Raw genomic sequence first — 22432 nt, forward strand, 5'->3', positions numbered from 1 at the left:
TCTGCTTCCATATCTCGGCTATTATAAATAATGCTGCTGCTATGAACATAGTGAGGACAATATCTTTTTGAATTCATGTTTTAATTTTCTTTGGAAACTATCCATAAATGGAATTGCTGGATTGTATGATCATTCTATTTTTAAATTTTTTTGAGGAAACCTCAATCCTTTTTTCCATAGTGGTTGTTCCAATTTACAATCCCACCAACAGTGCTTGAGGGTTCCCTTTTCTCTGCATCCTCACCAACTCTTGTTTTTCCCTTGCCTCTCTGATAATAGCCATCCTGACAGGTGTGAAGTGATATCTCATTGTGGTTTTGATTTGCATTTTCCTGATGATTAGTGATGTTGAACATCTTTTCATATGCCTGTTGGCCATCTCTATGTCTTCTTTGGGAAAATGTCTCTTCAGATCCTTTGCCTTTTTAAAATATTGAGTTCTTTATGTATTTTGATATTAACTTGTTAGCTATATCATTTGCAAATATCTTCTCCCATTCAATAGGTTGCCTTTTCATTTTGTTGATAGCTTTATTCACCATACAAAAGTTCTTTAATTTTGTTAGGTACATCTGTTTATTTTTCTTTCTGTTGTCCTTGTCTGAGGAACAGATAAAAAACTATTGCTAAGATCAATGTCAAAGAAAGCACTGCCTATGTTTTCTTACAGATGTTTTATGGTTATAGGTTTTACAGTTAAGCCTTAATCCATTTTGAATTCATTTTTGTATATGCTATGAGAAAGAAGTTCCATTTCTTTTCTTTTTGCTTTTTTTTTCCATGTAGCTATCCACTTTTCCCAGCACCACTTATCAAAGAGACTATCTTTCCCCTACTGTATATTCTTGGCTCTTTGGTTGTAGATTAATTGACTGTATAAATACGGATTCATTTTTGGACTCTATTCTGATCCATTGATCTATGATCTATCTGTGTGCCAGTACCATACTACTTAGATTACTGTAGGTTTGTAGTATAGCTTGAAATCAGGGAGCATGAAACCCCAGCTTTGTTCTTTATCAATATTTCTTTGGATTTCCAAGATCTTTTGTGATTCCATACAATCTTAGGATTATTACTTCTACTTCTGTGAAAAATGCCATTGGTATTTTGATAGCATGTGTGTGAGCTTTTTAATTATCTGCTCAGAGCCCATTATTAATGACAACAAAGTCATAATATGAGCACTTATTAAACAAGACAGAGGTATAAAGAGAAATGCCTTGTGACCACAAATTCCACCCAAATCCCACTCAGCCATCTGTAAACAAATACTGTTGATTATAAAAGAATCAGGTAGGAGGACACAGAAGGCTAAGGAGAAACCATCGTTATGATCAGGAAAGGAACCTGGACTCCCAGTCCTGCTGACTGTGAGTTTGTATCATTGCTACATTAGAAAGAACAGCCACTAATTTATAATAATTGGTACTTTTTCCTAAATAACTTGTAATAGTCTGTTGTATATAACACCCTTATGTTTTAATGGAACTCTATCACCATAATAATTGCTATTTTATTTAAAACATTTACATGTATCTATTTGCACCCTATACTTTTGGATCTCAGGAAAGAAAAATGTATGCTTTTAAAATAAATATTGAGTTTTGCTAATTTTTTGACCCTTCAGAAATACTGTTTTATTTTCATTCCCTCTGCTCATCCTGACATTCAGTGCACGCTTTCAATGAGAAGCTCAAAAACTCTAATTGGTAGAAAACTCCTGATGCATTTATGGGTCACACTGAGACACGGGCAAGCCCTAGAACCACATGCTCTATCTACACAAATAGAGATTTAACACTAAGGATTTTATCATGATCTGTACCTCATTTCTGCATTCTCTTAACAGTGTCTTTTAAAAGTGAAAGAAAGGTTTCAGCTTTGGTGAGGTATAATTTATCAGGTTTTTTCTTTTATGGAATATGCTTCTGGTGTCATAGCTAAGAAATATTTGCCAAAAGGCAGGTCACAAGGATTTCCTCCTATATTTATCTTCTACAGATTTTTCGTTTTAGAATTTATATTTAGATGCATGATCCATTTCAGTTAAATTTTGTGTGAGGTACAATATGTAGATTGAAGTGTTTTTGCATATGTACATACAATTGTTTTAGCATCATTTGTTGAAAAGACTCTCCTTTTCCCTCTGAATTTTCTTTGATTTTTTTTGTTGAAAATAAGTTGTCTATATATGTGGGTAAATACCTAAGAGCAGAATGGGTGGATGCTATGGTCCATGTCTGTTTAAGAAAGTACCAAACTGTTCTCCAGAGTGGTTGTACCGTTTTATATTCCCATTAAATAAAAATTCCCAATTCTCTACATCCTCATCAACATATGGTGTAGCCAGTAATTTCCATTGGCTTGATGTAGTGTGTAATGTTATCTCATGATGGTTTTAATTTGAATTTTTCTCATGTCTAATGAAGGTGAGCAACTTTTCATGTGCTTATTTGCCATCTATGTATCTTTTTTTGGTAAAGTGTTCAAATCTTCTGCTTCTTTTTAAATTGAGACGTTTGCTTCCTTATTGTTAGGTTTTGAGAGCTCTTCATATGTTCTGCAGGCAAGTCCTCTCCCAGGTCTCTCCTGACGCCAGCAGCCTTCCCGCCGTGTGCTCACGTGACCCTGTTTCATGCACACGCAGAGTGCTCTCTCTTCCTCTATATATGAGGTCAGCAATGCTATGGATAAGCTCTCACACTTATGATCTCACCTGACCTTCCTTACCTCCTAATCTTCAAAAAATTTCCTTACCCTATCTTCAAAAAAGTCACACTGTGGGTTAAGATTTCAACATAGGGCTCCCCTGGTGACTCAGTGGTGGGGAACCCTCCTGCCAAGGCAGGAGACATGGGCTCAGTCCCTGGTCCAGGAGGATCCCACACGCCACGGAGCAACCAAGCCGATGTGCCACGACTGCTGAGCCCGCGCCCTAGAGCCCGGGCCGCGACTGCTGAGCCCGTGTGCGGCATTACTGAGCCTCCCTGCAGCCCAGGCTCCACGGCAAAAGAAGCCGCCACAGCTAGAGAGCGGTCCCGCCCCCCACAGCTAGAGAGCGGGCCCCGCTCCCCACAGCTAGAGAGCGGTCCCCGCCCCCGCCAGCTAGAGAGCTGTCCCGGCCCCCCACAGCTAGAGAGCTGTCCCCGCTCCCCACAGCTAGAGAGCGGTCTGGCTCCCCACAGCTAAAGAGTGGTCCCCGCCCCCCACAGCTAGAGAGCGGTCCCGCCCCCCACAGCTAGAGAGCGGGCCCCGCTCCCCACAGCTAGAGAGCGGTCCCGGCTCCCCACAGCTAGAGAGGGGTCCCCGCCCCCCACAGCTAGAGAGTGGTCCCCGCTCCCCACAGCTAGAGAGGGGTCCCTGCCCCCGCCAGCTAGAGAGGGGTCCCCACCCCCCCCAGCTAGAGAGGGGTCCCCCGCTCCCCACAGCTAGAGAGCAGTCCTGGCCCCCACAGTTAGAGAGTGGTCCCAGCCCCCCACAGCTAGAGAGTGGTCCCCACTCCCCACAGCTAGAGAGCGGTCCTGGCCCCCCACAGCTAGAGAGCGGTCCTGGCCCCCCACAGCTAGAGAGCGGTCCCCGCCCCCCACAGCTAGAGAGTGGTCCCCGCCCCCCACAGCTAGAGAGCGGTCCCCGCTCCCCACAGCTAGAGAGTGGTCCCTGCTCCCCTCCCCCAGCTAGTTAGGGGTCCCCACCGCCCCCACAGCTAGAGAGCGGTCCCGGCTCCCCACAGCTAGAGAGGGGTCCCCGCCCCCCACAGCTAGAGAGTGGTCCCCGCTCCCCACAGCTAGGGGAAAGGCCACAGAGCAGCAGAGACCCAGCACAGCCAGAGAGAAAGAAACAAACACAATTATTAAAACAGAAAAAGATTTCAACATACAGGGACGGACCTAGAGATTCTCATACTAAGTGAACTAAGTCAGAAAGAGAAAGACAAATACCACATGATATCACTTACCATATCTAAAATATGCCACACACAAGCCTCTCTATGAAACAAACAAACGAAAGAGTTTTTGTTTTGTTTTGTTATCTGTGGAGGGGGCAGAGGGCTTCCCTTGTGGCTCAGCTGGTAAGGAATCTGCCTGTAATGAGGGAGACCTGGGTTTGATCCCTGGGTTGAGAAGATCCCCCTGAGAAGGGAAAGGCTACCTACTCCAGTATTCTGGAGTGGAGAATTCCACAGAAGGTATAGTCCACGGGGTCGCAAAGAGTCGGACAGGACTGAGCAACTTTCACTTTTACTTTCACTTTTCATGAAACAAAAAACAGACTCACAGACCTAGAGATCAGACTTGTGGTTGCCAAGGGAGAAAGGGTTTGGGGAAGGAGAGAGTGAGCGTTTGGGATCAGCAGATGTAAACTATTACATATAGGATGGATAAACAAGGTCCTACTGTACACGCACAAGGAACTATATTCAATATCCTGTGATAAACCATAATGGAAAAGAAAAAAAAGATTCCAATATCTGGATTAGAAGGGGACACAACTCAGTCCACAGCACTGTGACGAAGTGTATCAAACTGTAGGCATTAAATACGTACAGCTTATTGTAAGTCAAGCAGCTCTCAGTTAAGGAAAACAGGCAGGCAGCGTCAGCAAGATGGCAAAACTGAAAGCCCAGACCTTCCTGCTGCCTGCAGAGACGACAGCTCAACAATAATACACGGCCCAAAATCAACGTACAAAAATCAACTGCGTTTCTATACAAAATACAATGAACTACCAGTAAAACAGATTAAGAAAATAATTCTGTTTGCAATAACATCAAAAAGAATAAAATACTTAGGAACAAATAAAGCCAAGGAGGTGGAAGGATCTATACATGAAAACTATAAGACACTGATGAAAGAAATTGAAGACAAGGCGAAAGATATCTTGTCTTTTAGAGCAGAAGAATGAATATCGTGAAAATGTCCGTACTACCCAAAGAAAACTAGAGACTCAATGCCATCAAAGTACTGCCCATCAAAATTCTGCAGGGGGCATTTTTGGGGATCCATGCTGGGTGAGTGGGGTGCCATTTGCTGACAGTGGGGGAAGCAGGCTTGTGATCCACACTGGACTCAGAATATGTCAAGCTTTTTTCAATATGATGCTCTGGTTATTTGTTCTTAACCCATTCCTCAGTTAAGGCACTTCAAACTCACCCAAAATATAAATGCAAAAATAGAAAAAAATGTTTTTTATACAAACCTAAATACTCATATATATAGTCACGTTCGACTTCACTTTTAACCCTTGACTCCTCCCCTAGTTTGGATTAAGAGGGAACTCCCTCCCACTTGGTGTGAGACCACCCCAGTTATCCTCGGCTCCATCTAAAGGATCTGGGAATTCACTTCTTTTTCCTATCAGCACTCACGGCTCCACCACCATCATCTGCCTCATGGGGGCTGATGTTATAATGCTCTTAATCTATTAAAAGACCCACATAAAGTATCCTAATCAGAGAGCTTATCCAGGTCAGACCTGAATTGGAAAGGACTCTGGGACAACAGGCACAAGCCAAGATTGTGCCTTGGAGCAGTCCTAGGAACATGGGGATGTGGTCTCCCTTGTTACCCTGGGTGATGTCAGTTGTCACAAAGCTTCAGGCCACCTCTCATCTCCTAAGCTACAGTCCTCATCAGGTTCTATGGATCCTCGATGTTAGGTGCAATGACCTCCCACCCACTTCCAGCTCCTAAAATTCTCTCACTGTGCCTCTGGCTTTAAGAGCCCGCAGTGGGGGAAATCCCTATGTGGTCCCCTCTTCTCCAAATGTTTCCTTCATTTTCTTGTTCCCTCCTGAAGACACAGCTTACCATGTAGCCTTCCCAAGATGTGCTGGGTTTTCTCCCACAGTCCTTCTACCACTGGCCCAAGAGTTGGTTTCCACAGTTTCTCATGATTCCTCCCAAGAACTTTCTCCTTTTCTCCCATAAAGAATTTGCCAGCTTTGACTTTCACGTCACCAAACTCCCCCATCCTCTTCCGTCCTTGTGTCAAGCTCCCTGACTCTGTGTAATCACTCTCATTTCTTGTTGATTTTAGCTCCTGGCTCACTGCTACATTCTCACACAACTCATGCCTTCATTGTTGGAGATTTAAATCCACATAGAAGATCAGCTTCTTGAACTTTTCTCCTTCCACCATCTCATGTTCCATGCCACCTCCATCATGACCAATGATGCAATGCTGAACTGTCTCATGATCCAACAGTCCCACTTCTGGGCTTACATCCAAAGGGATGAATCCAGATATATACAAGATAACTGCACTCCCGTGCTTACTGCAGCATTGTTCACCACGGCCTCGATGTGGAAGCCAGCTAGACGTCCATCAGCAGGTGAGCAGATGAAGAGGCGGAATGTGTATACAGTGGAATATTGTTCAGCCATGAGAAGGAAGGAAATCCTGTCATTTGCAACAACAGGGAGGGACCTTGAAGATACGATGCTGAGTGGGATGAGTTGGAGAAGGACAAGTGCTGCAGAGTATCACTTATGTGTAAAATCTAAAGGTCAAACTCATAGAAGCAGAGAGTAGAAAAGTGGCTTCCAGGGGCTTGGAGGGGGTTGGGGGAGAATGGGAAGAGGTTGGGTAAAGGGTATAAACTTTCCACTATAAGTGAGTAAGGTCTGAGTGACAGTGAAAGTCGCGTCCTACTCTTTGTGACCCCACAGACTATACATGGAATTCTCCAGGCCAGAACACTGGAGTCGGTAGACTTTCCCTTCTTCAGGGGATCTTCCCAACCCAGGGATCAAACCCAGGTCTCCCACATTGCAGGCGGATTCTTTACCAGCTGGGCCACCAGGGAAGCCCAAGAATACTGGAGTGGGTAGTCTATCCCTTCTCCAGGCGATCTACCCAACCCAGGAATCGAACCGCGGTCTCCTGCATTACAGGGGGATTCTTTATCAACTGAGCTATCAGGAATGAAGATCTGATGTAAAACATGGTGACTATATTTGATAACATGATATTTACATAATTGAAATTTGCTGAGAATTTAAATATTACACACCCCAAAAGATAAACATGTAAGGTGATGGGTGTGTTCATTAACTAGATGTTAGGAATCTTTTACAGTGTATGTGTATATCAAATCCTCAAAAGTAGACTTTAAATATCATAAAATTTTATTGGTCAGTTATTCTACAATAAAGCTGACCACCTCTCCACCCATCCCCCACCAAAAAAAAAGAAGAGGCTGGAAAATGGAATACTCCTCTTGGTGGGAGGGAAAGCCTGGATCTAAAGAGGAATAGAAAATTAGGGCCACTTTTTGCAATCAGCCTACTGTCTCCCTCTACAAGTCCGATTTTACATCCTTCCACAGTACCACCTACCCTTCATCAAGCTCACCTTTCCAGTGTAACATCACCTTCTTGTGTCCCCACTCCCCTCCCATTGAGCCTTCATCCAGTGGTCAATCATCAGCATCATTTGCTTTGCATTCACCCTCAACTCCATGCTGGTTTCTTCAGTTAGATGATGGCTTGTCCAAATCACGGCTCTAGTGATGGACAGTTCTATCCACCTTCCTGCGAACCCCACACCTATGGCTCTGTTGATGAAGTGACGGGAGACCAACCATGCGAGGACTCTGAATTTCATGTCTTTGGAGACCGTGAAGCTCATGAAGGTCCATATGGACCTGCTGGTGTCACTCACACATCCCTAATGCATTCACTTTGATCTCCCAGATAATCACCTCATACCCTCTCTCTCCTCAAACCTCCAACACCGGCTCTCTTATGCTCTCTCTCAGCTGCTGACTTGCTGTTTCAGAGAAGTAACAATGAAAGTAGTGAGAATTTCCTTACTCCACCTGCCACCTCTCAGCATCTTTGTTTCCTTGTATTACCACTTGCCTGGGAGCCATGCCGCCTAATTTCAACCTGGATTCCACTCCTTCTCTCTTCTCTCTCATGTCATACATGTGTCTTTCTGTATGAGGCCATGTTCATCATCAGTAAAGATCTTTGGAAAAGAAAAACTTCAGAGAATCCCACTTCTCTCTCCAGTGACCCCACTGTGTCTCCTCTCCTGCCTGTAGCAAATTCTCAAATGTTGACTGGGTGTCCCCATCTCTGCAGGCCTGTCCTCCTCTTCTCTTTTCTAATCACTCCATCTTCCTTCACGTCCAAGCAGCTTTGGGCGCAGTCAACACTTCCTCCTTGAAAGCTTCTGTTTGTCTGTCTGAACACCACTCTTTTCCTTCCCATCACACCAAGGGTTCCTTCTCAGTCTTACTTGCTGATTCCTCCGCAACCGTTCAACCTCACAGGATGCCCCAGGGCTCCATTTTTGCATCACAGTTTTTCACTCACTGGCTTAGGAAACTCATCAGTCTCCTACTTGTCAGCACCATATACATGCTCATAAGCACCAAATTCATCTTTTTTTTAGCTTGGCCAGAAATGTATTTTATCAGTATTTTAACTGTACTTACCAGGGGCATTGTCTAGAGTGCTCGATTTTTCTTTGCATGATGACAAACACCTTTATTCAAATTTGGAGAAAACACATGATCATGAATCATTCTGATGGCTGCATGAGCACATTTCCTGGGTGTTAATAATATTCTTGTCCAGTGATGCCACAAAGACCTTCTCTGCTGCTGTGCACTAGAAAATTCTGTGGACTTGGTAACTAGGATGCCCAAAGAAAGGGAATAACTATGTGCCCAAATGGATATCTTTAGCCTGCATTTCTCCCTTAGGCTTCCTCCTAGAACTATAAGAGGCCTTTCAAATTTAACACATCCAGAACCAGCTCCTGGTCTCCTCCAAGCCAGCCCTCCCACAGCACTTCCCACCTCAGTTAATGGCAATTCCGTCCTTGAAGTTTCTCCAGCCAAAAATCTGGAAGTCATCCTAGACTCCCCTCTTTCACTCACACCCCACATGTGATCCATCAGCAAATCCTCCAGGGTCTGCCTTCAAAATACACTCCAATTCCAATTTTTCTCATCAGCCTGATCCCAGCCACCATCATCTTCTGCCTGGATTATTTCTTAAAAAACTCCTAGCTGCCCTTTCCTGCTTCTGTCTTTGCCCCCCGCTACAGACCACTCTCAACCCAGCAGCCAAAGTGATCCTCCTGTAACAAGTCGTTTCATGTCACTGCTCGGTTCAAAATGTCTAGTGTCTCTCTGCCTCACTTGAAGCAAAAGGACAGGTCCTTACAATGGCCTACAGCCCTCTTAGGACCTACTGCTTCTTGGGTCCCAACCCTTCACCCTCTCCTTTTCCTTATTCTGTGCCATCTACACTGACCTTCTTACTGTTCTCCAAATACAACAAGCACATCCACATTGTGACAGTGAAAAATAGCCTGAGATATTCGGGTCTTTGGAACCTATGGATGTGATCCCATATGGCAAAGTCATGACCCATGTGATTAAGGATTTGGAGATGAGAAGATAATCCTGGGAAGGCCAGGTGAGCCTCAAAGGCAATCACATGCCATCACACAGAGTCTTTTAAGAGGGAGATCTGGCCGACACACAGACAAGGAGAAGGCAATTGAAGGAGGAGCAGGGGGAGATTTGAAGATGCTGGACTTAGGATGAGAGTGATGCAGCCGAAGCAGAGAAGGCCCACTGCCCCCTTGAAGCTGGAAGAAGCAAGAAAGCTTCTCCCCTGGAGTCTCTGGAGGAAGCACGGCCCTGCCCACCCTTGGATTTCAGCCTATCGATACTGATGTTGGATGCCAGGCCTCCAAAATAATTAGAATACATTTCTGTTGTCTTAAACCAACAAATCTGTGGTTCTTTGTTATCACAGCCATGGAAACCAGTAGGCTGATCTCTAGACCTTTCCACTGGATGCATCCTCTGCCTGGGATGACCTTCCACCAAGTATCAGCTCTGCTAGCTCCCAACCTCCTCTGTCTTCACTCAAATATTTATAATCTCAGGGAGGCAATCTCCACCCTATTCAAAATCCATATCGCACACACACACACACACACACACACACACACACGCACATTCTGGATGCGGCATCTCCCTGAACTTTTTTCATATCCTTATTTCATTGGAAAAGACCCTGATGCTGGAAAAGATTGAGGGCAGGAGAAGGGGACGACAGAGGATGAGATGGTTGGATGGCATCACCGACTCAATGGACATGAGTTTGAGTGAACTCTGGTAGATAGTGAAGGACAGGGAAGCCTGGCGTGCTGCAGTCCATGGGGTCAAAAAGAGCACGACTAAATGATTAAACAAATTTTCATACATTCTATGTATTTATTTTTATCCTGTCTTCCTGGCCCCAAAATGTCAGCACTGGGAAATAAGGATGTTTTTCTATTGCATTCTCTGCATATCATGAGCACATAGAACAGTGTCTGACAGAGGAAGTGCTCGAAAAACATTTATTGAGTGAACTTGAGGAACTTTATTTCACACCAACTGAGGAGAAAAACAGGTCTCCCATGGTCATCAAAATCACATTCCAACTCCGAGACCTCAATCATCACTTGTCCTAACGACACATGCAAATCTGGACTCGCAGATAGCTTGGTTTAAAAGTGAAAGTCGCTCAGTTGTATCTGACTCTTTGTGACCCCATGGACTATACAGTCCATGGATTTCTCCAGGCCAGAATGCTGGAGTGGGTAGCCTATCCCTTCTCCAGGGGATCTTCCCAACCCAGGGGTCAAACCCAGGTCTCCCACATTGCAGGCGGATTCTTTACCAGCTGATCCACCAGGGAAGCCTAAGAAGACTGGAATGGGCAGTCTATCCTTTCTCCAGCAGATCTTCCCGACCCAGGGATCGAACTGGGGTCTCCTGCATTGCAGGCAGATTCTTCACCAGCTGAGCTAAGCTTGGTTCGAGACTCCATGAAAGAGACTTTCCTGGTGGTGTCATGGCTCAGACCCCATGCTCCCCGTGCAGGGGCTGTGGGTTCAATCCCCGATCAGGGAACTAGATCCCACACGCAGCAACTGAGCATTTGCATGCCGCAACTACAGATCCCACCTGCTGCAGAAAGACTGAAGAGCCCATGTGCAGAACTAAGACTCGGCACAGCTAAATAAATAAACATGAATAAATTTTTAGAAGACCCCCTGAAGAAGTTCAGATGAAGACAGAGAACCTATGAAGCAGCCAGCATGAGGCAGCCCAGGCGTGGTCCCTAAATGGATCGTGCCAGGCTTCTCTCAAGCCTGACCTTCAGGGACAGAATCAGGAAGTCAGAATTTTCTAGAAAAGCCCTTATGTAGGGCTGATGATTAGGGAGATTTGGGAACCACTTGGTTTTTCCCTGCCCACAGATTTTAAAATGTGTGAAGAATGTCATATTTTTTGTGATTAGCTGCAAATGTTTTTCTGCACAGCACATATACATGCTTTCCTACATTACACATTGTTTTCCTGCCCTCTGAAACAATCACAGCTGCTGCTTACTGCGTGTGTCCCTGGGTAGGATCATTCTCTGCGCCATCAGACCTTAGGCTAGCCATGGAGACGTGTCAACATTCAACATCACCGAAGTGGGATACCCCCTTCCTGTCCTGAAAACATCTCCAGCTTCCTTCCGAGCTTTCTCAAAACTGATTACACTGGTACATCAGGCTTCAGGGGAGCTCCACTTTCTTTGGTGGACCAGCAGCTGAGTTTTGTGATTTACATTTGTCACTTTTTAACACATGAGAATAAAGTCAAAATTATAAAATGACCCATTCTGCATAAACTAATTCTGACCCATGACTCTGTCAGCCCAGCTTTTGGCCTTCACTTCAGCTCTCTCGCCAACAGGGAGTTTAGGGTCTTCCTTCCATTTTCCAAGTCATCACTGTCTTCAGGGAGAATGGAAGAGATTAATCCTGGGTCATGCTGTTCATGGCGTCCAGTCTCTTCACGGCAAATAGAAGAAGAAAAATGGAAACAGTGACAGATTTTCTTTTCTTGGGCTCCAAAATCACTGCAGACAGTGACTGCAGCCATGAAATTAAAAGACGCTTGCTCCTTGGAGGGAAAGCTGTGACAAAGCTAGACAGCATATTAAAAGACAAAGACATCACTTTTCTGACAAAGATCCATGTAGTCAAACCTATGGTTTTTCCAATAGTCATGTGCGGATATAAAAGTTGGACCATAAAGAAGGCTGAACACCAAAGAATTGATGCTTTTGAGCTGTGGTGCTGGAGCAGACTCCTGGGAGTCCCTTGGGCAGCAAGGAGATCCAACCAGTCAATCCTGAGGGAAATCAACCTTGAATATTCATTGGAAGGACTGATGCTGAAGCTGAAGCTCCAATACTTTGGCCACCTGATACAAAGAGCTGACTCCTTGGAAAAGACCCTGATGCTGGGAAAGATTGAAGGCGGGAGGAGAAGAGGACGACAGAGGATGAGATGGTTGGATGGCAGCACCGACTCAACGGACGTGAGTTTAAGCAAATTCCAGGATACAGTGAAGGACAGGGAAGCCTGGTGTGCTGCAGTCCATGGGGTACAAAGAGTCAGACACGACTGAGCAACTGAACAACAGCTAATATTTATTGAGAGCTTACTGTGCACCAAGTATAATGGCTAATGTTTGCAATATATAATTTAATCCTCTGTGATAGGTATTATTATTATTACTGGTATTATCTCCATGTTACTGTGGAAGAAACTACGGCATAGACAGATTAAATCTCGAACCTGAGCTCACACTCCCCAGAAGTGACAGATCCAAGGTTCTGCCCCAGGCCTGTGTGACTCCAAGACTATCAATCACTTGACTGAATTTCCTTGCTGTGATGTACATTCAAGCAAGGATGTTGTAGCTTTCAAACCATTTCTCTTAAAGAAGATGTTGTCCTGACATGGAGAAGAGGGCTAATTCTTCTTTATTCAACTTGGGTTGCACTTCAAGAGAAATGCCAAGTGTCCAGGAACACAGAGAGGGAAGGGGGCTTTAAAGGAAAAACAGACCACAGCCATAAAGAGTCAGATGGCCAACATCTGGCCAGCTTGTGGTCGGGCTGCATGGGCCGCCGTGTGAATTACAAAGGTATGACAAATTTTCTACTCTGCCCTAATTTGCCTCAGGCTGCCTGCCTTCAGCGTTTTTGGCAACCCTTCCTGCACTTGAACTAAGATGCCCTTCATGACGCGGTGTGTGGCTGAGGATTATCAAGCAGGCTTTCTGCTTTGCTTCCCAGCTCACTTTGTTTATGTCCTGCAGGGGAGGGGCCTCCGAATGTCTGATGGCTCTTTACATCACATCCGCTGCTACACGGAATGCCTTTCTGGGAACCTCTGCAGCTCTGCGGGGATTTATGGTTTGAGTCTGGTTCTCTGAGATACCTACCCCTCACCTAGCCTGCCTCTCTGGGATCCGCTGAAGGCTTATAGACTCTTCGTGAGGTTTTCATTTGTTTTGTTTTCAGATTTTTTTCAAGTGGAGCACTTCTCAAGTCTTTATGGAATTTGTTACACTATTGCTTCTGTCTCCTGTTTCAGTTTTTTGGCCCTAAGGTATGTGGGATCTCAGCTCCCCACCCAGGGCTGGAGCCCACACCTGCTGCATCAGAAGGCGAAGTGTTAACCACTGGGCCACCAGGGAAGTCCTTCTGTGAGGTTATGGATCCATGTCGCCTGCTCTGGGCTGACGCCCCTTCGACTCACAAGCGGGACAGACTCCCACTAGCAATTTAGGATTTCACGGCAGGTTCTATACAGTTGGCCAGAAAGCTCGTTTGGGTTTTTCACCAGGTGACGCAGTGGTAAAGAATCTGCCTGCCAATGAAGGAGACTCAGACTCAATGCCCGGATCAGGAAGATCCCCTGGAAGAGGAAACGGCAACCTCCTCCAGTATTCTCGCCTGGGAAATCCTAGGGACACAGAGGAGCCTCGTGGGCTGCAGTCCACGGTGTCACCAAGAGCCAGACCCAACGAGGTGACTGAGCAGCAGCCACGTAAAACGTTAATCGTGTTTGTTTTTTTTTTTAATTATTACTCTTGTTTTTAATTTCGACTTAGGACATAATTCACGTGGTCATGTGGCACAGAACAAAACTGCAGTGACGGTAATGCTGAACCACAGAGTAAGGCCACACAACGTCCTGAGTGTATGTGTTACTGCATGTGACACATGTGAGGCAACCCTGTAGGGGAGGTGGTCCTACTACCCATGTGCTGCAGGTGTGAGAAGTGAGCACAGGAGGGAAGCTAACTCCCTCGGGGCCACAGAACTACGAAGAGGGACACACAGCTTTGTGGTCTGAGTCTGTCTTCTGTGAAAATCACCATGCTTAACCTCCGTGTTATGCAGACAATGAAAAAGATCGCTCTGGATTACACTGGATCAGCAGCAGGTTAATTCTTTGAGAATCTGGACAAATGCAATAAGGGAAAACAGGGAGAAAAGTTAAAAGCAGCACATTCCTTCCTAGATGAATAAAACATAATATTGAAGAAGGCAACATACGAAGAAACAGGAGACATGGCTCTAGTCCCAACACCATCAAAGCTTCTACCGACGTGAACTGGGAAAACTGCTTCAGTTCGGACAGACCTAGGTGGTTAAATGAACTCAATTCTCCTCCACACTTAGGACAATGATTCAGCTTGCAGCTACAGTGACTGTGTTCTGTTTACAAAGATGCGACCCCAAATCCATTCTATGTGAACAGTTAACTAGACTCTCCTCAGACGTCTTCCAGATCCTCTACTTCCTGTTGTTCAGTCAGTTCAGTTCAGTCGCTCAGTCGTGTCCAACTCTTTGCGACCCCACGGACGGCAGCACACCAGGCTTCCCTGTCCATCACCAACTCCCGGAGCTTACTCAAACTCATATCCATTGAGCCGGTGATGCCATCCAACCATCTCATCCTCTGTCATCCCCTTCTCCTCCTGCCTTCAATCTTTCCCAGCATCAGGGTCTTTTCCAATGAGTCAGCTCTTCAAATCAGGTGACCAAAGTATTGGAGCTTCTGCTTCAGCATCAGTCCTTTCAGTGAATATTCAGGGTTGATTTCCTCTAGGGTTAACTGGTTTGTATCTCCTTCCAGTCCAAGGGACTTGCAAGAGTCATCTCCAACACCACAGTTCAAAAGCATCAATTCTTGGGCACCAAGACTTCTTTATGGTCCAGCTCTCACATCCATACATAACTACTGGAAAAACCATAGCTTGAACTATGCAGACCGTTGTTGGCAAAGTGATGTCTCTGCTTTTTAATATGCTGTCTAGGTTTGTCATAGCTTTTCTTGCCAAGGAGCAAGCGTCTTTTAATTTCATGCCCACAGTCACCATACGCACACTTCCTAAATGCATTTAACATTATCTCTTCATCCTTAGGACTCTCTTCTGAACGGCTCACTCTGAGTCACCATCACAGCTCCAGCTCAGGCTGGAAATTTTGTCTTATATGCACTTTGCTTTCAGAGATAGTTCACAGCTTCCTTTTCAAAAGGATACTGTATTTTCTCTCAAGAAAAGAAACTGGAGCAAAAGGAAATGGAATATACGGTTTTGTTATCCCCCGGTATTTAAGCACCCTCCTCCCCTGCATTTGAGCATCATTATTAACCAAGCACCAGCCTCCACCATAGCCAGCATCTGGGTATTTAACGACGGGAGTGGGCTGGAAAAGTGGCTAGATGAGGGTGTGATACAGCTTTTCTTAGTCCAACCTTGCCCTGGAACTCTAGAAGCCTCTTCAGGCTACACCTGAATTATTTTTCAGCAAAGAAGTATAGGAGAGAGCTGGGCAAACAAAGGGAGAGGATGAAAAAGCTAGCTGGAATCTGACCTGGGTATCCATCAGAAAACATCATGGTTTCCTCAGGCTGAGAAGAAGACAAAATATAAACTGTAGGGGTGTCTGACTGTTGAGATATAGGGTTACAGAAGCAACGAGATTCTTCCCTAAAGAGGACAGAAATTTTCAGTAAAGTGAAGACTTTAAGTAGTGGAGCAAAGAAGTTATAGGTAGTTTTCACTTCCAATGTTTAGCTAATATCTAAGCACAGAAAAAGAATGTGACTGTCCAGGTAACATAGAGGAAAAAATTCTGTGTCAAATGTTTCAAGAGACTTTATTTTTAATTTAAAAAAATAGTAATGAGAAAAAAGTGAGTAAAATCAACTTACTCAATGATTTTTATTAAAAAGAACAAATGACCCTAAATCTCTAACACCCATGAAATCTTTCTAAAATCTAAAGGATCTTTCTTGAATGTTATATTTCTAATGTAGGTGTTCAACTTCACTTTACCTGCCCATTTGTGGCTATTAATAAATTACATAAATAAGAACTTTATCTAGTGATAATAAAGCTTTATTAAGCAAAATCAACCTACAATATCTCCTCTTACATTAAACAGAGATGCACCAGAAAATTCTATGATAACCAGTGTATGGATGCATTCTTTTTTCTAGTTGGTTTTAGCACAATACTTGCAATTATTTATACAAAAAAATAGACGTCTGACCCTTCATCAAGAATTTAATTCCATATTATAATGGGGAAAATTCAGGACTGACCTTCATTATTAAAATTTAGGTACTAGTATCTAAAACCATATTCCACTGTAATTTTTAAAAAAGTGTTTATCAATAATGCAAGATGTACGTGTATCAACCTTTTAAAGTTAAAAGTATTTTTAGTGTGTGCACAAATATATACAAAAATATTGGATAGATATATTTCTATATGTTCATATATATGTGTAGATAAATTGTATATACTTGTATGCATGTGTGTGTGTATATATATATATACATAATGTGTATATATATATATATATATATATATATATATATATATATATCAAGCTAATAAAGTATAAGCTTTTTTAAGATAGTGGGATTATTCTTGTAAATTTATTTTCTTCTCTGTGCCTTATGCTAACTTCCCAAAATGAACACATATTACTTTTAAAATAAGAAAAAGGCTATTTTAAGAACATTTTTAAAAATGTTCTATCTCTTATCACTAAGCTATCTTGATATTTGTTACTTAAATTGTACTTTACTTACTTAAATAGCTATGTAAACACTGGAGAAGGTAAGTGACACCTGCTGTCAGAATATCTAAATGTCAGATACAGTTAGTAAACAGGGAAAACCTCTCTCTGACAATTCACAATATGAAACAACGCAAAGGCAGTGACAGCTTGGGGACATCCAAAAACTGCTTAACTCTCTTGATGGGGAATTGCTGCGAATAGCGAGGCTGACCAAGATCTCTGTAGACAGTGAGGCCTAACAAATAAATGGCAAAAAATAAATAATGGCCAAAATGATACACTGGCATTTAAAAACTACTTTTCCTATAAAAATAGGGCTCAGATGACCTTTGAGGATCTTTTTCAATGCTAATATTCTGAGTGAATGCATTTACATTCAAATTCAGTTTTGCAGGCTGAATGTTTTTCTAAGAAAGCAAGTTCTGAAAATATACAGTCGAATGCCATTAATTCATCTTTGCTATTTATATTCTAACTTCTGAAATAAATGTAATTGGGGCTTTTTAGCATTTAAGAAATAATCTGTCAGGAAAAGATTTTGTCAAAATGCGCTAGAAAACAAAATGAAGGTATCACATTCTATCACTTTATTTTTAAAAAGTCCAGAAAGCTAAACAAAATGACCCAAGGAATTCAATGAAGACTATTGTCCCTTAGCCTAAGACAACCAATACTGAAGCTCAAGAAAAAATAAAGAAAAATGACAAGTATTTGAAACTGCAAGGATATAGCAAGAGGTACAAAATAAAAGAAAATATCACTTTATCTGACATGAAATTAAAATGAGTTTTGTCATTCAAGGGATTTCCCTGGTGGCTCAGATCGTAAAAGAATCTGCCTGCAATGCAGAAGACCTAGGTTTGATCCCTGGGTCAGGAAGTTCCCCTGGAGAAGGGAATGGCCACCCACTCCAGGATTCTTGTCTGGAGAATTCCATGGAAGAAGGAGACTGACGGGCTACAGTCCTGCGGTTGCAAAGATTCAGACAAAACTGAGCAACTAACACTTTTGTTATTCAAGGGACTGTCTAAACTGTAAAACTAAATACAGTTATGCTGTTTTATAAAAGCAATGTCCATGGAAATATGTTACAAACTGAATTTCGGGAAATTATCATATTAAATGTACTAGGACAACTAACGATTTGAAGTTAAACTTGTCCTGTTTTTCTAAAGGACCTCAATCTTTTTCGAATGACCAGTTTTCCAAGTGCTGGGTTTCACACAGGAGCATCCCATCACACGGCATTATTGTAGATCTAAAAGCTCATATAAAGTCAGGTAACAACTGGCTCCTAAAGAAGCAGGATGGTTTGTGATAGCTTTTTTCACTTTAGGATTTAGCTTTCTTAGAGGACTTCTATGGTCTTCCAGAATAGCTCCTTAATTCTACATTATTAAAGAAACCTCTGTTCAGAACCAGTATGACGTTGGCCATTTTTACTGTTTGAGTTTGAAACTAATTCTCAGCTCTATTATTTCCATGAAAAGTAAGAAGAAGAAGAAAAATAGCGGACGGAGATGCTTACAATAAGCAGATTATCTTCCCCCCGGGTTGGATTTGTAATGCGGAATGCTTTTGCCTCCCTACAAACACAAAAAGGAAAGACCAGACGTTTGGAAGTTTTCTGTACACACACGTCCATCTGAAACAGATTCTGCCAAGTCTCCTCACTTCAAACGGAGGATTATTTCAGATAGGACCATGTGTTACCTTTTCTAAAATGTCACAACCGTAAATATTTCCAAAGGCACCCCGGCCATGCAGGAGGTAGCACTTTAAACTTCCTAACATCTGCATGAGCTGAGCTGATGTTATTTTCCTTTGACAGAAAACCGAGGCTCCGTGTGATGTCTGCGCTGCTAGAAGGTGACTAAACTAGTTTTACTTGTCTCCAAAAGCCATGCTGTTTCTTAAAATGTGGTCTTCAGACTCTCTGGATAAAAATCTCCTGATTTTTCCTTTTTTTTCCTCTACTAATTATGCAGAGTTGGCATTTGGTTACGTGTTTTTTGCTGGGGTGTAGTTGCTTTACAATGTTGTGTTGATTTCTGCTGTACAACAAACTGAATCAGCCATATGTAAATATACAGCCCCTCCCTCCCATCTTCTTCCCCATCCCAGCCCTCTGGGTCATCACAGAGCACCAGAAAGCTCTGGAATTTTCTTAAAAGTGTGGCCTCCTACTCTCCCTCTCACGCCCTCCCCCACCCTGACCTTGACCCCCTCCCGACAAACTCTTACATGACAGGTCTTGGTTGAGGCTCTGGAATTTTTTTTCATAAGCTCCTGTCAACTGAAAAAAAAATGCACAACCTAAAAGTTGAGGATTATGTTTTATCTGGCAGACAAAACCGAGGACTTAAGCCTGAGACGTAGCATCTCAGATAGCTCTGAGAGGATGCTGCAGTGAGGCAGAGGGGAGCCAGCGTATGGAGGAGTTTTTGCAAGGAATGCCAGGTAGTTGGAACCGCAAAAGATTACTGTTAATGAAGGAAAACCACACATCTCAAATTAAAGAATTAGGCACTTTTCTATAAATGGGAAGATGCGAGAATCTGGGCTCAGCGAGCCATGCCTCTGATGTGCACCTCAGCTCTCTGGGGCCAGTGCCCCGCGCTTTCTCATCCCGTCTCCCAAGGCTGCAGGTGGAGGAGTCGGGGGTGTGGCCGCGGTGGCTGCTGCCTTGATGACTGACATCCGGTCCCATTCTGACTTCCCTCAGGGCTCACCATAGGGGCAACTGTAATATGATGGCTTGATGGCTGCCATGGTTTTTGTTGACCAGTGTGACAGGCAATGGGGCTGCCCAGGTGGCCCTAGAGCTAAAGAGCCTTCCTGCCAATGCAGGAGATGTAAGAGACGTGGGTTCGATCCCTGGGTTGGGGAGATCCTCTGGAGGAGGGCATGGCCCACTCCAGTATTCTTGCCTGGAGAATCCCATGGGTGGAGGGGCCTGGCGGGCTATGGTTCTTAGGGTCACAAAGAGTCGGACACAACTGAAGTGTCTTAGCACGCACACATGGCAGGCAATATGCTTTTGCACTGATGCTCCGTATATGATTCTTCATACCTCAAGTTGGAGAATGACACCTCGACACACACCTTCTGCCTTGGTCTCTTGCTCTGAGGAACAAATACATTTTGCTCTCTCCTCCTCTCTCGAATCTTTACACCCAGGGTGGCTCACAGACACCTCTCTCTCCCTTTACCTTCTAGGCAGTGCAGAGGAGAGAGTTCCATTTCTGAGCAGATACGAATGTTGTTCCAGAAAAAAAGCCACAGCAGTCCATTGCCCTTGTGGACAGCACCACCCTGAAAGAGGTGGCATTGACCCAGTACTAAAAGCTCAATGATAAAAAAAAAAAAGAAAAATGAGATTAAAAAAATGGAATGCTCCCTAAGAATATTTCAGAGAAACTGCCTTTTAAGTTTCCTTTCTTCTCCGATCTGCACCCAACCTCCCTGCTGTTGGCAGACTGCAGGGGGCAGGACTCACACAAAGGTGATGCTCTGTTCAGATGCTCTGTTGATCTCAGAGGGGTGACGGGCTTTTTTTTTTTTTTGCTGTGGAGCTCACCTCCTGGCTCTTGGTGGACTTAAAAGGCATCCACTTCGCAAGGAAAAGGTTTTTAAATGCTAAGTGCATAGCATGATAATAGGCATGGAGGCTTTGTCATGGGGGAGAGAGAGAACAGACAGAAGTGCCAACAGCAGCAACAGGAAAATGTGAGCTGATAACGTAGTAAATTGTAACCATGATGCTGAGGAAGACACAGCAAGGAACCTGCAGGTAGGAAGGGGAATCTGAGGTTGGTTTAAAAAAAAAAAAAGTAGGCTTCTGCTGATGGAAAGAAGGCTGCTGGGCTGTCCAAGCAGGGGAAAGCCAGCAGAAGCAGAGGCGTGGGGTGGAAACCGAAGTATGCCGGGCAGAGAGCGCGGGAAGGAAACAGACTCGGTGTTAAAGAGTGATACTCGAGGTCAGATCAGTCAGCAGGCTTAGGGAAGCCCTCTCTTAGGTGGCTGTTCAGAGCAAGACCCTGGACCACTTTGTGTGGAAAAGCTACCTGTGAGGCCCCGGACATCCGGGGTCACAGTGGGAACCCAGCTATAAAATTCTGGAAGAGGCGCCTCTCTTCTTCCAGGCGTGATTCCTGATAAATCCCAGGGGCTGGACACCAGGACTAAGATCCAGTTTTTGGTTAAGGCCTTGCAGTTGACCATGAACTGTGACTGGCTGGTTGGTGAGCTCCCACTAAATCCTCAGTCCTGAATAATGTCACAGAGCCCGCCCTCAGCTCAGTTCACCTGGCCCCCCTAGCTCCGTAAACTTCTGGCGCTGTTGAAATTTCTAGAGGAAGCCCTTTAGCCAGCTTTCTCGTGTATGCTTCAAAAAAATCTTCAAAGGTCTTCTCTGCAGTATAACCTGTAGGATCCTCCTTGTATTAATATCTTAAGGATTAATGGATAGCTTTCTTTCCCCACAGGTGTTATCACTAACAAAGAATTTGGCCTGTAGCTGTAATGAAATGAAGTCTATTTAGCTCTTTAAAACTTATTTCCAGCCTTCAGGAAAAAAAAAAAATCCTATCCAGATGGTAACATATGATGCTTTCAACAGGAATCCAATATTGTTATTTTGGGAAATTTTTTTTCTATTTATTTATTTATTTAGCTGCATTGGGTCTCAGTTGCAACATGCAGGACCTTCCCTTGCAGCCCACGGACTCTCTAGTTAATGGCAGGCGGGCCCAGTTGTTTTGTGGCGTGTGGAATCTTAGTTCCCTGACTAGGGATCAAACCATGTCTCCGGCATTGCAAGGAGGATTCTTCACCACTGGGCCACCAGTGAAGGCCCCCAGTATCATTATTAGTCAGTGTGCAGCCATATTTTTCAACTGAAGGCGACCAGCTGGGAAGCTTTGATAATCAGGTTCATCCAAAACCCACTTGAGTCAGGCCCACATCACCTGCCCCAAACCACTCATTGTCCTTTTACAGAATTGGTGGTTTCTCACCTCCCAGTGGTCAGAAGACTTCATCTGCACCTTACTCACCACCTACAGTGTCACCTCTGTGCTCTTCGCCCAGCTGAGACCTTCTTGTCTTTCGGTCAAATACCTACTCAGTGTACAAGTTTGAAAGGTACGCCTTCCCCGGTGCCAGTCAAAGTGCCCATGGACCCGATGAGAGCTGTGGAGCAGGGTGCTTGGAAGGACGGGGAGGTAAGAAGGGGGTAAGAAGGATGGGGAGGGCACGGGAGCTAGTGTACATCCTGGGATGCATTAAAACAAGAATTAGCAAGCTTCCCACCGAGTTAGAAAACAAGCTTACAGTTACCCAAGGGGAAAGGTGGTGGGGGGCGGGGATAACTCGGGAGTTTGGGGTTGATATAGACACACCTTTTTATTGAAAATGGATAACCAACAAGGACCTACTGTATAGCACAAGGGACCTGCTTA

The sequence above is a fragment of the Odocoileus virginianus genome, chromosome 11 (genome assembly GCF_023699985.2).
Source record: "Odocoileus virginianus isolate 20LAN1187 ecotype Illinois chromosome 11, Ovbor_1.2, whole genome shotgun sequence".
NCBI lineage: Eukaryota > Metazoa > Chordata > Mammalia > Artiodactyla > Cervidae > Odocoileus > Odocoileus virginianus.